A 13,440-nucleotide genomic window follows, 5' to 3' on the forward strand; every position below is an offset into this window, starting at 1 on the left:
ATTCGCTCGAATCGTTGGTTTCAGATTGGCAATGTTGCGAACATTTCATCTGTACTAGAAACAGTAAAGAATGAGGATTATATTGCATCAATTCAGGCGTATCGCATAAATAAAATATGAATAGCACTGGCCTCAGCTCCAATTTTAACTTTAATTTCAAGTCCATTTGAAATCAATTTTCAAGTACAATTTGAAATTTAAATTCAAGTCAAATTTGATGTGTAATTACCAGTTCTTAAAACTGAATTATCCAATTTAATGGTCCATTTTAAGTCCAATTTCAAATTTAATTTCAAGTTCAATTTAATTCCAATTTTTCCTTTGATCTCAAGTTAAATTTATTGTCCCATTTTAGGTTAAATTTCAAGTCCAATTTCGTTCCAATTCCTTCGATTAGCGGTCCAATTTCAAGTGCAATGTAATATCCGATTTTAAGACCAAATTTAGGTCTAGTTTTAAGTACAATTTGATGTCCTATAGAAGTCCAATTTCAATGCCCCATTTCAAAGCCAATTTCCAGTCTAATTTAATTTCAATTTCACCACCGATTCCAAGTCCAATTTGAAGTGCAGTTTTAGGTCCAATTTAATGCCCAATTCCCAGTCTAATTTCAAGTTTAATTTCAAAGTCCCATTTAGGTCCGATTTCATGTCTAATATAATATACCACTTAAAGTTCAATTTCGTGTCTAATTTAGTTACAATTCCACCTCCGATTTAAGGTCCAGTTCTAAATCCCATTGAGACTCAAATTTAAGTCCAATTTCATGTCTTATTTCAAACTCAATTTCAAGTTCGATTTCAAAGCTCAATGCAGGTCCGATTTCATGTGTAATTTAATGTCCCATTTTGAGCCCAATTCTTAAACTAAATTATCAATTTTACCACCGATTTCAGATCTTATTTCAGATGCAATGAATGTCCAATTTAAAAGCCAAATTCAGGTCTAATCACAAGCACAATTTGAAATCCTATTTCAGTGTCCCGTTTTAATTTTATTTCAATTTCCTCGCCAATTGCAAGTCCAATTTGAAGTGCAGTTTTTAGTTAGATTGGGGCACAATTTCATGCCCGATTCGCAGACTAATTGCAAGTTCAATTTCAAATTCCAATATAAATCCGATTTCATGTTCAATTTAATGTCCCATTTGAAGTCAATTCCGAGTATAATTTAGTTGCAATTTCACCCCCGATTTCAAATTCATTTAAGTCTCATTTCAAGTCCAATGTAATGTCCCATTTTAAGACCAATTTCAGGCCTAATTTAATTCCAATTTCAACACCGATTCGAAGTCCAGTTGAAGTCAAGACTAATTTGAAATGGATTTTCAAGTACAATTTGCAGTTCAATTAAGGTCCACTTTCAAGTCCAATTTAATCTCCTATTTCCAAGCAAATTCCAAGTCGAATTGAATTGCAATTTTAAATCCGATTTAAAATCTAATTTCAAGTTCAAAATTAAGACCTATATTAAGCCTAATTTAAAGTCAAATTCAATGCTAATTTCCAATTTGCTTTCAAGTCCATTATCAAATCACAATTTTAGTTCAACATTGTAAGTCTAACTAACTTACAATTCCGGTCCACTTTAAAGTCTAATTTTCAGCTCAATTCTTAGTTCAATTCAACTAAAGTTGAACCAAATTCAACTTGGTGCACATGTTCCTTGACGTAAGGAATTAGCACTAAGGAGGTTGATAAAAGGGGGTGGTTCAAACAAGTAAAAAATGTTTGCAGTTCTCTTGTATTTAGACCGATGTGACAAGAAGGTGCGATAGATTATAAGGGGAGGCTTGCTATGGAGCAGCAGGCTTACGAGAAGGTTTATTTGTAGAAAAAGGCTTTGTTTCTCTTCCGTTATAGGGATCTGTAGAAAGCAAATTGTATAATTGGATATGTGGAAGAAAGGGAAGCAGGCTGGGAGAGAGCCAACAGGGAGGAACGGAGAATGTGAGTATGAACGTATGTTCCGCCAGAACTCCGGAATGCATGGACGGTTCTTCATCAAACTTGGTACACATGTTCTTTGACATAAAAGTTTTGGCGCAGGTAAGTTGACAAAAGAGAATGGTGTTCCCTCACAGAGGGGAGGTCCAAATAAGTAAATGAGGTTGCGCTTTTTTGGCTACCTGACAGAAGGGGGAGCTGACTGCAAAGCAAAGGGTGTAAACGTGTATAAACGTCTTTAAGACTTGACCCATCTTTATCGACAGACTTCGCAGCCGGTTATCTAACAGTAGAGGACAGTAGAGGCTAGTCCAACCCAGCATCGCCATTTGGACAAGTTAGACCAGCATCGTACCACGAACCAACAGGAGGGACAAGCAACACGAGTATGAATGTAGATTCTGCCATAATTCTGAAACGCCGATTCAAACTTGGCCACATATTATTTGAAAGAATTAGTATAAGGGGATTGACAAAGGGGGACGGTCTCTTATAAGGGGAGTGTAGGATTCAAATGGGTAAAGCGATGCGTTTCTTTTGCATTTGGACCGATAGCAGTGTTCCAGGTGGCTGAATGAAAAGAGGGGGTTTCTGAAAGGGAGGGATAGGATGACCATTAACAAGAAGGAGGTTCAAAAAAGCAAAAAAAAAGCTTTGATTCGTTTTATAGGGATTACCTAAAAGAAGACAGATTTACAAGTTGCTGATGGACAACAAAGGGCGAGGGAGCTGACAAAAAGAGTAGGTGGTAAAAGGATTTTTTTGTTCCTTGCCTTATGAGAGCTTTCGTCACAACAACTGATGTACAAATGGTTGAGAGACAAAGGATCCCTAAGTTAGATCGGCTACTCAGCTAGTTTTAAATAAATTTTGAAACTTCTTTTACTTTTCCTGGTGTGGAATGCATGGTTACGTGCGTGTTTCGGGGGCACTCTCAAGACCTTTCGAATCGCGCAGAGGGTTGAGGCAAGAGGATTGACGGTTCTGTATGTTATTCAACATCGCTATTAAAGGTGTGATCCTTGGAGCGAATCAACTTTTTTCCTAGTGTCTTTTGCTTTCATTTTATCATTTATGGTCTTCATCACTTTTGTTGGTATGAATATCCCGCTTAATCTAAAACTGTCAAAAGTTAGTCATTGCTTACTATAATGAAAAATAACTTTTTTGTATTAGGAAATATAGACATAGTATTTTCGGCAAAGTTGTAATAATGTAAAAACAAGCAACTTTGCTGAAGAAATAAAATTTCTATCTTTATCGAGTGTTGAACTATAAGTCATATTCTTTAAAACTTCTTCAAACATTACTTTTCCATACTTAGCTTTTCTTAGTTGTATTTTGCAAGAATACAATGTTCTAGGCAATTATTGAAGCTCTCAAAATACACGTTTTCGCAGAAGACCGCGAATCTCTTGGGTCTTTACTTGCTAAGTTATCGCATATTCAAGTTTTAAATTTCCATAGTTTCACGAGCCCATGAGGTATAAGGCAAGCGGATTTATGAAATCAGCGCTTCATCTTAAAGCTTAAGTCTAGTACTACAAACTTGTATGAGTTCCGCTTGTCCCCAACTACCCAAATGAGAGTACGGCAAGCATACGTTTTATGTGTTTCGCGTTCGCTATAGGCTCGATACACATCCATTGTTTTGTGTTAGTAGATAGACACATGATTTCTGCGGCAAAGTTATATAAAATATAAAGTCAAACAACTTTGCTAAAAAAATAACATTTCTATCTCTATCGAGTGCAAAGTTATAGAGCATTTTCTTTATAAATTTTTAAAAAATTAATTTTTCATGCTTAGCTTATATTGGTTGTATTTTACAAGAGTATACGGTTCTAGACGATTATTGTAGGACTCAAAACACATGTTTTTACAGAAGGTTGCAAATCTCTAGGACCTTTCCTTTCAAAGTAATTTAAGATGAAGCACTGATTTCATAAATACGCTTGCCCCATTTTACCCCAAGGGCTCGTGAAACTATGGAAATTTATTTGTTATTTGTTATTTATTTTGTGTACGTTCATCGGACAAACAGTCTTCATGAATACTTATAAACTAGGATATCACATAATAATTTGTTACACGGTCACGAAAAACGCTAGCACTAACGTTGAAGTCAAACAAATGGTAACACTGGTTAAATAAAGAACACATCGCTCGAATGGGCTCATTTTGTGCATAATCCGTTCTATACTGCTGAAGTCTCGTGAAGTCCCGGCGTCGAAGGGGTCGTGGTACTGCATTTATGTTTATTCTGGAGAGAATCCACGGCGCGTCGATTTCCCCCAACAACAGTTTGCCGACAAAGACCGTCCTCTGAGCGTTTCTTCGCTTTTGGAGGGTATCCATTCCCAGAAATCTGCATCTTGCTTCGTACGGCGGTAGCTCATTTGGATTTCGCCAAGGAAGAAGTCTCAAAGCGTATCTGATGAATATCGATTGAACTTTTTCAATTCTGTGGGTCGGAAGGGACTCCAAACGATAGCTGCTGTTTCCAACACCGATTGAACTAAGCTGAAGTACAAGGCGCGCAGGCAGTATGGGTCGCGGAATTCAGCTGAGATACGAAAGATGAACCCGAGGTTCCGTTGAGATATAGCAACGATATGCCTATAATGCTCCCGGAAGCTTAGTTCTGAGTCTATCAAAACCCCGAGGTCACGTACAACATTTGATCTTTGTATTTCTTCGTTTCCTATTCTATTACTACCTAGAATAGGGTTCTTTTTCCTCGTCAACGTGATTACAGGACATTTCGTCACACTGATAGTCATAAAATTGCGTTGGCACCAGTCGTGAAACTTGTCAACCCTTTTTTGCAACAATTGTCAGTCTGCGAGAGCACTGATTGTCCAGAAAATTTTAAGATCGTCAGCATATAAAAGTTTGCAATCTCTCGGTAACACTGGCAGACGTCATTAAAGAATACGATAAACAACAATGGTCCTAAATTGCTACCTTGTGGGACACCTGAGGGATTATGAAATTCATCTAATTCCGTTGATCCCAATTTGACGTACAGTCGGCGATTAGCCAGATACGACTCGAACCACCGAACTAGATTTGATGACACACCCAGACGATTGAGTTTGGCAAGCAGAATATGGTGGTTGACTCTATCAAAGGCTGCTTTAAGGTCGGTCTATATCGCTTCGACTTGAAGTCCTTGATCCATGGAGGTGAGGCACAGTGATGAGAACTGAACTAGGCTGGTAACGGTAGATCTACCAGGAAAGAATCCGTGTTGCTCCGGGGAAATGTAAGACTTCGCAGCTTTAAAAAGTTCTTTGTTTACCAATATTTCAAAAAGTTTAGATGAGGCACATAAAGAGGTTACTCCACGGTAGTTAGAGATATTGCATTTATCACCCGTTTTCAGCACCGGGAACATCACTGATTTCTTCCAGCATTCTGGGAAAACTACTTGTGTAAGGGATAGATTAAAAATTGTTCTCAAAGGCGCGCAGAGAACATCGGCGCACTTTATTAAAATAATTGCAGGAATTTCGCCAGGTCCGAGCGAGGTTGAAGGCTTCATTTGTCTAAAACCAGCAATAATATCGGCATCATCAAATACACAGCTTCACATTGGCATCGTTCCAGTGGAGACATCTCTTAGCGCGTCTTCAATTTGTTGTTGGCTAGGCATTACATCGTCAAATACACTGCTGAAGCGTTTGGCAAACAGGTTGCAGATTTCTTGGGTAGAAATCGAAGAGTCAGTGTCCAAAAACATGGTTGATGTCTCATTGACAAACGACCAAAAACGTTTGGGATGGTTTTTTAACGCATTTTCTGTACGCAGTATATACCGACCGTAGAGAATATGCGATAACTGAGCAAGTAAAGGTCCAAGAGATTCGCGGTCTTCTGCGAAAACGTATATTTTAAGTGCTTCGATAATTGCCTAGAACATTGTGTTCTTGTAAAATACTAGTAAGAAAAGTTAAGAATGAAAAACTAGTTTTTAAAGAAGTTTTAAAGAGTATGCCCTATAGTTTAGCACTCGATAAAGATAGAAATTTTATTTCTTCAACTAAGTTGCTTGTTTTAACATTATTTACAACATTACCGAAGAAACTAAGTCTATATTTACTAACACAAAAAAGTTATTTTTTTATTTTCATTTTAGTAAGCAATGACTAACTTTTGACAGTTTTAGATTAAGCGGGATATTCATACGAACAAAACTGGTCTTCAAATGATAAAATGAAAGCAAAAGAAACCAGGAAGAAAGTTCCGCTTTTCGCCCTTTTGGGCCACTGTGCGCCGCACAAAGCTGCCGAAGTACAAAACGCTAATCAGACCGGTAGTTCTCTACGGACTTGAGACAGTAACTTTGCTTACGAAAGACATTGGAGTTATAGGAGTTGTACGTGCACTTGCCATATTTGAACGAAAGGTGTTGCGGATTATTTTTGACGGAGTACAAACGGAGAGCGAAGAGTGGTGGAGACGTCAAAAATCGCATCAAAATGTTGTCATCGATTCTCAATCACCGATTCAACTCACACAACTATCACCTTTTATATGCTCACTCAGAGAGACCAAGCGTGCTCTCATAGCAGTTTGAACTATTTGTTGCAAACGAACCAAATTGAATATGAGCTGAAATGATTGCGATCATGCCTACTCTGTTTTTTTTCACTCTCTGACCCTAACGAAGCGAACCAAACGTTTGCCACTGAGCGAATCTGATCCGATTTTATTTTGCTTTTCATCTTCTCAATCGTTCATGAACCGAAAATGATTGCAATCAGCTTCAATTTTGCACCAATAAGTTATGTAACTTCTGAATAAGTTACAAAGTGTTTAAATATTTGAAACATATAGAGAATAATTACAATATATTTTAATGGCAGAAGTGTGAATACCATTGAGTTAAAACTGAACGATCAGTGAGCGTAAGTGAACGAAGTTTAAACCGATTCCCATCGCTTACGTTCGTCTTGCTATTGTGTCGGTTCTGATCCAATCCCTATTTTTTCATATCCCTTCTGAATCATTTCTCTTTCGAGACTGGTTCATGCACATCTAACAGCGAGAGCGAATCAGTATAGTTGTGGATCACTGCTGAGCGTTAGCGGTAGTAATCTTTTTACCTTCGACAACTTATGATCGTAAATCAGCAATGCGCACTTGAGTGAATGACTTTTTCCATCCTTGGACGTATGAATTACGAGCTTCATGCACGGTTTGGAGAGATTCCCATCGTACACCTGGTAAAAAGTAAAAAACTACGGTGGGCCGGCCACGTCACAAGGATGCCGGGGCCCAACGTGCTAGATGGCTCGACCAGGTAGAAGCCAACTTGCGTGTGTCGAGACGCTCAAAGAATTGGCGACGAGTAGCCCAGGACCGACTACAGTGGAGAGAAATTCTTGATACAGCTAGAACCACCTCGGCTCTCTGCTAGTATAAGAAGAAAACACAAAAATTGAAAAAAGCACAGAATAGAAAGACAGAAAACCGAACGAACTTAGTTGCCAACCAAATATATTAATGATGGACTGGATGTTTAAAATTAATTGCAATTAATAGATTTATCTCTAAATAGGAACAAAAGCAGTGATTTAATTTCTAAACTTAACACAAAATATTCGATACGACGCGCTCTCGCTCGCTGTCCCCTACAAGGTTCTGCTGTCAGTTAAGCAAGAGTCAAGCGTGTAGCGTAATAATGTGTTATTTTCCTAGTTGCGCGTGTTTATTAACCGACAGCGGAATTTTGTTTTGTTCCTGACTGTCAGGGTGGTATTTTAATTTGAACTACATTTAGGTACTTGCGCGAATTTTAACTTGACTGGAGCTGCCTCAAATGAGCGGCAGTCGGTTTTTTATTCGGCTAGGTATTCGGTAAGCTCTCTTCTGAACTTGGGTGCGTAGTCCTTGAAAGTTTACGCACAGTTATGATCTATACTATGCCGTCTGCTCCGTGATAGCTATTAGATAATGGTCGGTTGTTGAATATTTGCCAAGAAAATAATTTATGCGAATTTGACTGTCATCTTATTTTCCCGTAAGTGCACAAAATGGGAAAATTACAATTCAAAAGGATGCTAATCACATTGCGGAAGAAAAATATCATTGAATTTTTCATGAGACAAAGACTCTCTATTCACTTCGAATTGATTAGCTAATGACCAACAAGAGTAAAAAACACAACTAGTAGGTACTAGATATGTCCTGGCCTGATACACAGCAACGATCCGTTTCCGAAGAAAGGAATCACTTGGAACAAGTGAAACAAACCAGGCTCTTGTGTCAAGTAAGCCACGCCAGCAACACATTCAACGCTTTCATAGAGCAACCTCGACCATGTTAGACAACTGTCTTTGTTCGAACGACCGAACAGAGCAGTGGAAATATCTCTCGTTAAACCGTAGCAAACGTTCCTTGCATATCTGACAATAAATTGACTGGTTTCACAGCCCGATACCGGGAGCATTCTTCGGCTAGGTATATTCCGTATATATCCGGAGGCATATTTCCCGGTAAATTACGATGTACTAGTTCTTTTGCTTTCCCTCGGCGGCATTTGAATGGAAATTTTAATTAAATTTTATCATCTTTCTATCTATATTTTCGTTCAACTCGGAAGAGAATCGGAAAACAGCCGAGAGTTTTTCCGCTTTACCACCACCATACTGTGCGGGTGCGGGGACGAATATGAGGGAAAACGGCGTCGAACTAGTAAACTGTGCTCCGGTACCCTTTTCCGATTTTAGCTTCCAAAAACGGTACGGAACGGACCCATCATCCGCTTTGCGTTCCGCTTCGGTATCCGACCGACCTGTGGTTAGCGTGAAACAAACTCGTCGGACGATTGCGTTGTAAGGTTCGAAGGTTTTCAAAGTTCTAATTTTATTTTACCTAGATTTTTTATTGTCTCGGATATTACCTACATACGATTATTGGGAAGACTCTTTCTATGACTTAAACATTAAAATTGCGCCATTCTTTAGAATGCTGCAGTTTTTGACGAATGAAGGATGCGTCTATTTAGGAAATCACATTTACTTTAAGAATAACTATAATGTAGACTAACATTTTCCATTAGTAAAATAAATTTAGATCCAGTAACTTTGGGAACAAAAGTTCTCAGTGAAAGAAAACTCGAAATTATCTGTCGTCCTTTTCAGTTGGTAAAAACAATGCATGAGAGCTGGCTCGAGGAAAATTGGAGAGTCGTCCTTTCGGTTGTTGTACCATCGAATGTGACGACGATACCAGTCGCTGCGGCGTGGGGACATTTACAGCCAGCGCCGTGTACACCCGGGAAAACTTGTGGTTTTCCCCGAGCAAAGGTATTAAATTGTTAATGCCGGAGTAATTTGAAGATGTTTAAAATTATTGTTTGTGAAATATTGGATTAGTGCGGTTGGAGGTATTGAAAATTTAATTAGACAAGAGTTCCAAGCACGGTTGAGAGTATAGGTATTGCTGCCGCTTTGTTTCGTATTGTTGGTGAGATAACTTGCGGAGATAAGCGATGATTATGCGAGTTTTCGGGACACAAAGGGATGCTTGACTGTAACAAAGCATGAGAGCTACGAATGCTTTGAATTCAAATTACAACTTTTAAGCCGCTACCAATGATAAAATTTTCGTTTGGAGCGACTCTTCAAAAATAATTTACTGTTCAACGCAATGGTTTGGTATTCCACCGTAAACAAGCACCAGTTATGAACGATTCAGGAACCTACATATATGTTTTCATCTGTCGAACTCTGTATGGCGAACCACTCTTCAAACGAGTGTTATTGCTATCGTTAATGTTGGCGTCAAGTGTTTTGTTTTCGAATGCAATACACCAGTCTGTCCGATCCAGCATTCAGTCGTCTACTATTAGTCTAAGAAACATCATTGACTACCAGTGACGTTAATTGATTTCGCAGTGAAACGAATTTTTGCAACAAACTGCGACAATTTACCGCTCAAAAAAGATTGAGGTCCAATAATACATCAAACGAAAACATTCAACAAAAGTAAACGATTTGGGACGGAATACATTCTACATTCAGCATTTGTATCCTCCCTGTTAGGCACAAGCTTCCTATTATGTAGAACACAATCGGAAAAGTGAAATAGCAGACAATCATAAATATATATGAGAGGAAGCATGATAAATAGCCCTTCGAATCTGCTTCGAAGAATTTTTTTTTCAATCATCCATCAAACTTTACAAAAATAAATACCGGAAAAAAAACATAACCCGACGAAAGGCCTTTTAATTTCCTTATCGCATTTGCCTGCACTGCCCGCCGCCCGTGGTGTGTATCCCCTGGGACGTGGAACCAGAACGGGCAATATCTGTAGTTTCGGAACCAGGCAGGGAGTGAACCAAACTTTTCACCAACCGTTGGCCAACCAAACGCTGCTAGACACCACCGGAACGGAACCCCTTTGCCGGATACCACACGTACGTATGGACATAGCAATCTATCATTGAACGGCAGTAGTGTGCACATAACGACGCGTAAAAGTGACTGACTCTCCGGTCCAGTCGAATTTCTGGCCAAAGTTTCCCAGCTGCGCCTTTCCGGATTCCGGTAACCGGTTGACCAGTCCATCCGGAGAGTAGCCCCGGGGGCCCGACCCGGTTCGTTCCTGATATTGTGCAATTTATTCATGGTGTTTTCTATATTTTATGGATGAAATATATGCGCATATAAATTGGTGATAAATGTGGTTATAAATTCGACTTGGATAGTCGTGCGCTATTTTTCCGAAAGGGTGCTTCCTTTTGATGCCCCCGTTCAATCCACGAATGGAGGTGAGATAAGTTCGTTCGGCATTTGAGGTGAATAATGTTATTGATGGGAAATAAATCAAGATGATGGGCAGCTGGGGAGTGCGTTTCTATTAATTGCGTATTACTTTAATGGGAGTGCAATCGAAAGTTTGGCTTGCCCTCGTGAAATGTTTCACTATTATATCCATGTTTATTTTTCAGGTACGCCCCAAATTTAGATAAACTAAAATTGTTTTCTATTTTTTTTTACTTCAAAAAATTAAGCCTCCCAGTCGGCCTCAAAATACGACACTGATCCCAGAGAATGTGTAATTAGAGGCCATCTAACAAGAGAAAAATGCGAAACACTTTTGTAAACATCGAAAGCTTGATTGTTTGTTAAGTCACAGTCGTATTTCATTCCTCTTAATTAACAAAAATTTAACCTTTAATTCCATAACGCTGAATAGAAAGATATTTTGATTTCCAACAGTGTAATTTTTTATTTCGGCTTTTTTTAAATTATGAAATCCTGTTTATCTCCAGATGATCAAAAATTTCTTGCGACTCGAAAGTTCTTTCAGAATAAGTTATCTAACAAACGAATAACAGGTGGTACGTAAGACTTAACTGCATGGTTGATGTAAATCAATGCGTAACCTTTCTTCACGGTAGCACAATGCCGAATGCAGAGTATAATATTGTCGATACTGAACCGGCAGAATATTTTCACTGAGAAAACACCAACAAACGTCAAATGCATCAAGTACAGCCGATATTGCACTGACAGCACTACATTCAAATCTCGTTTTACGTTCATTATTGCGGGGACTTAAAAAATCGATCGTAAAAAAAGAGGACGGTAATTTAAATTTTGGACGGAACGAGAGGACGTTAGTTCAAATTTTGGACGTAGAACAAGACGAGAAATTTCGGACGTAACACGAAATCACGTAAAATGAATGGACATCAAAAGAGATTCTAGTGTGTTAACATTATATCTGTTTTGAACAGGACATTTCCAAAATTATCATACAGTATGTGCTGAAAAATCCCACAATTTTATGAAACTTTATCATGGGCATATAATTCCAAAAAAGTCCAATAGAAAGTTTAGCTTTGCGATTTTCATGGATAGAGAAACAAAGCTTTTACCCACGTATCCTTCTTTGGGGGTCTGGCATGGCCAAAATTCTTGTTCTATTTGCATTTTATTAGCTTTAGTCTTTTTACGCGACAATCGAAAATTGTTGAACACTTAAGCCTTCAGAAAACACAACAAAAGCGTCAAAAGGGCGACATGCTGAAAACGACAATGAAAAAACGATAAAAAGATAGCATTTTTGTTGTCATGACAACCAACAGAATGACGAAAAATTCACAAAAAAAGTGGTGAAGAGACAACATAAATACGACGACAAAAGTCGATAAAAGGATGTCAAAAACGAAAAAAGACTTTGATTAACCTCGTGATTTTAGCCATGACCTTGAAATACGGTCAGGCATATATTAATAAAATGTCCAACCCATGTCGCTACATTAATAAGGGGGGTTGTGCAGACTCCTTTTGTCCAGCGCCTCTGTGGTTCATAGGGACACGGGTACCAGCGAGCCACATGCCCTGGCGGGTGTTGTGGGTTCCAATCCGGTTATAATCTCAGATTATAGCTTGGTTCAACCCATGCACCTTCCAGCATTGGACAAAAGATAGAAGTCACAATGACAACTTGTTAATCGTAGCTACCTATTACCCCCCTTCCTTTCCACTCTTTCCCCTCCATTCCCAAAAAATCCTGCTTTATTAGTTTCCGTTACCGTCCCTTCATCAATTATAGAATCATCGTTTCAAAAAAAAATATGAAAAAAAGACGCCAAAAAAGCAACAAAAAAATAGACAAAAACGGCCCAAAGCAACAAATAAAATCCGACAGAGAGATGACAAAAAACGACGAACACGAAAAAAAACACAACAAAAAGATGACAACAAGATGACAACAAGACGATGAAAAGGCGTCGAAAAAACAATACGATGACGATGAAGCCAAAACAGCAATAAAAAAACATGACTAAATATGACAAGGCAAACAGGATGAAATCATTTAAAAGTGTTAATATGAAAAAGACGATGGAAATGGCAACATCCGATGGAAAAGTGACAAAAGTATCAAAGGCAGACTTCAAACCCCATTTTTGTCAATCAAAGTCAAGGTCAATGTCAAAGTGCTTATTTCAAGGTGCCAATTTGTACCAATGTGAGCCAAGTCTGGTGGAGAACGGTCAAGGCATTCTGAAGTTATGGTGGAACATACTTGCAAACTCACGTTCACTCTCAAAAATATAGAGGATTTGTAGTTTCTACAAAACACTCTCCAAAAGACGATTAGTTGGACAAACTGTTCAAAAATAACGGACCTGTTTTATCGAGGCTTCACTGTAATGGTACATTGGCGGGATTTCGAAATAAACGGTTACTATTTGATATTTTTAAATGTACACCTTATATGATTACATTCAGACTTGTAACAAACGTCGCTCGGAGCCAAACGGTGCATACCCGATCAGGAGGCCATAACAAGATTATGTCTGTTTTATAACTCATTCTGTTATTCATAACACATTACGTTACAAATCGAAAATGAACTAATTAGAAAGCAGAACCAAAATAAAGTTTATAACAGATTCAGATAGGAGTAACACATTGAGTTATAAATGAGCAATATATATTCCACCATTAAAAATATTACTTTTATA

The sequence above is a fragment of the Sabethes cyaneus genome, chromosome 2 (assembly GCF_943734655.1).
Source record: "Sabethes cyaneus chromosome 2, idSabCyanKW18_F2, whole genome shotgun sequence".
Lineage (NCBI taxonomy): Eukaryota > Metazoa > Arthropoda > Insecta > Diptera > Culicidae > Sabethes > Sabethes cyaneus.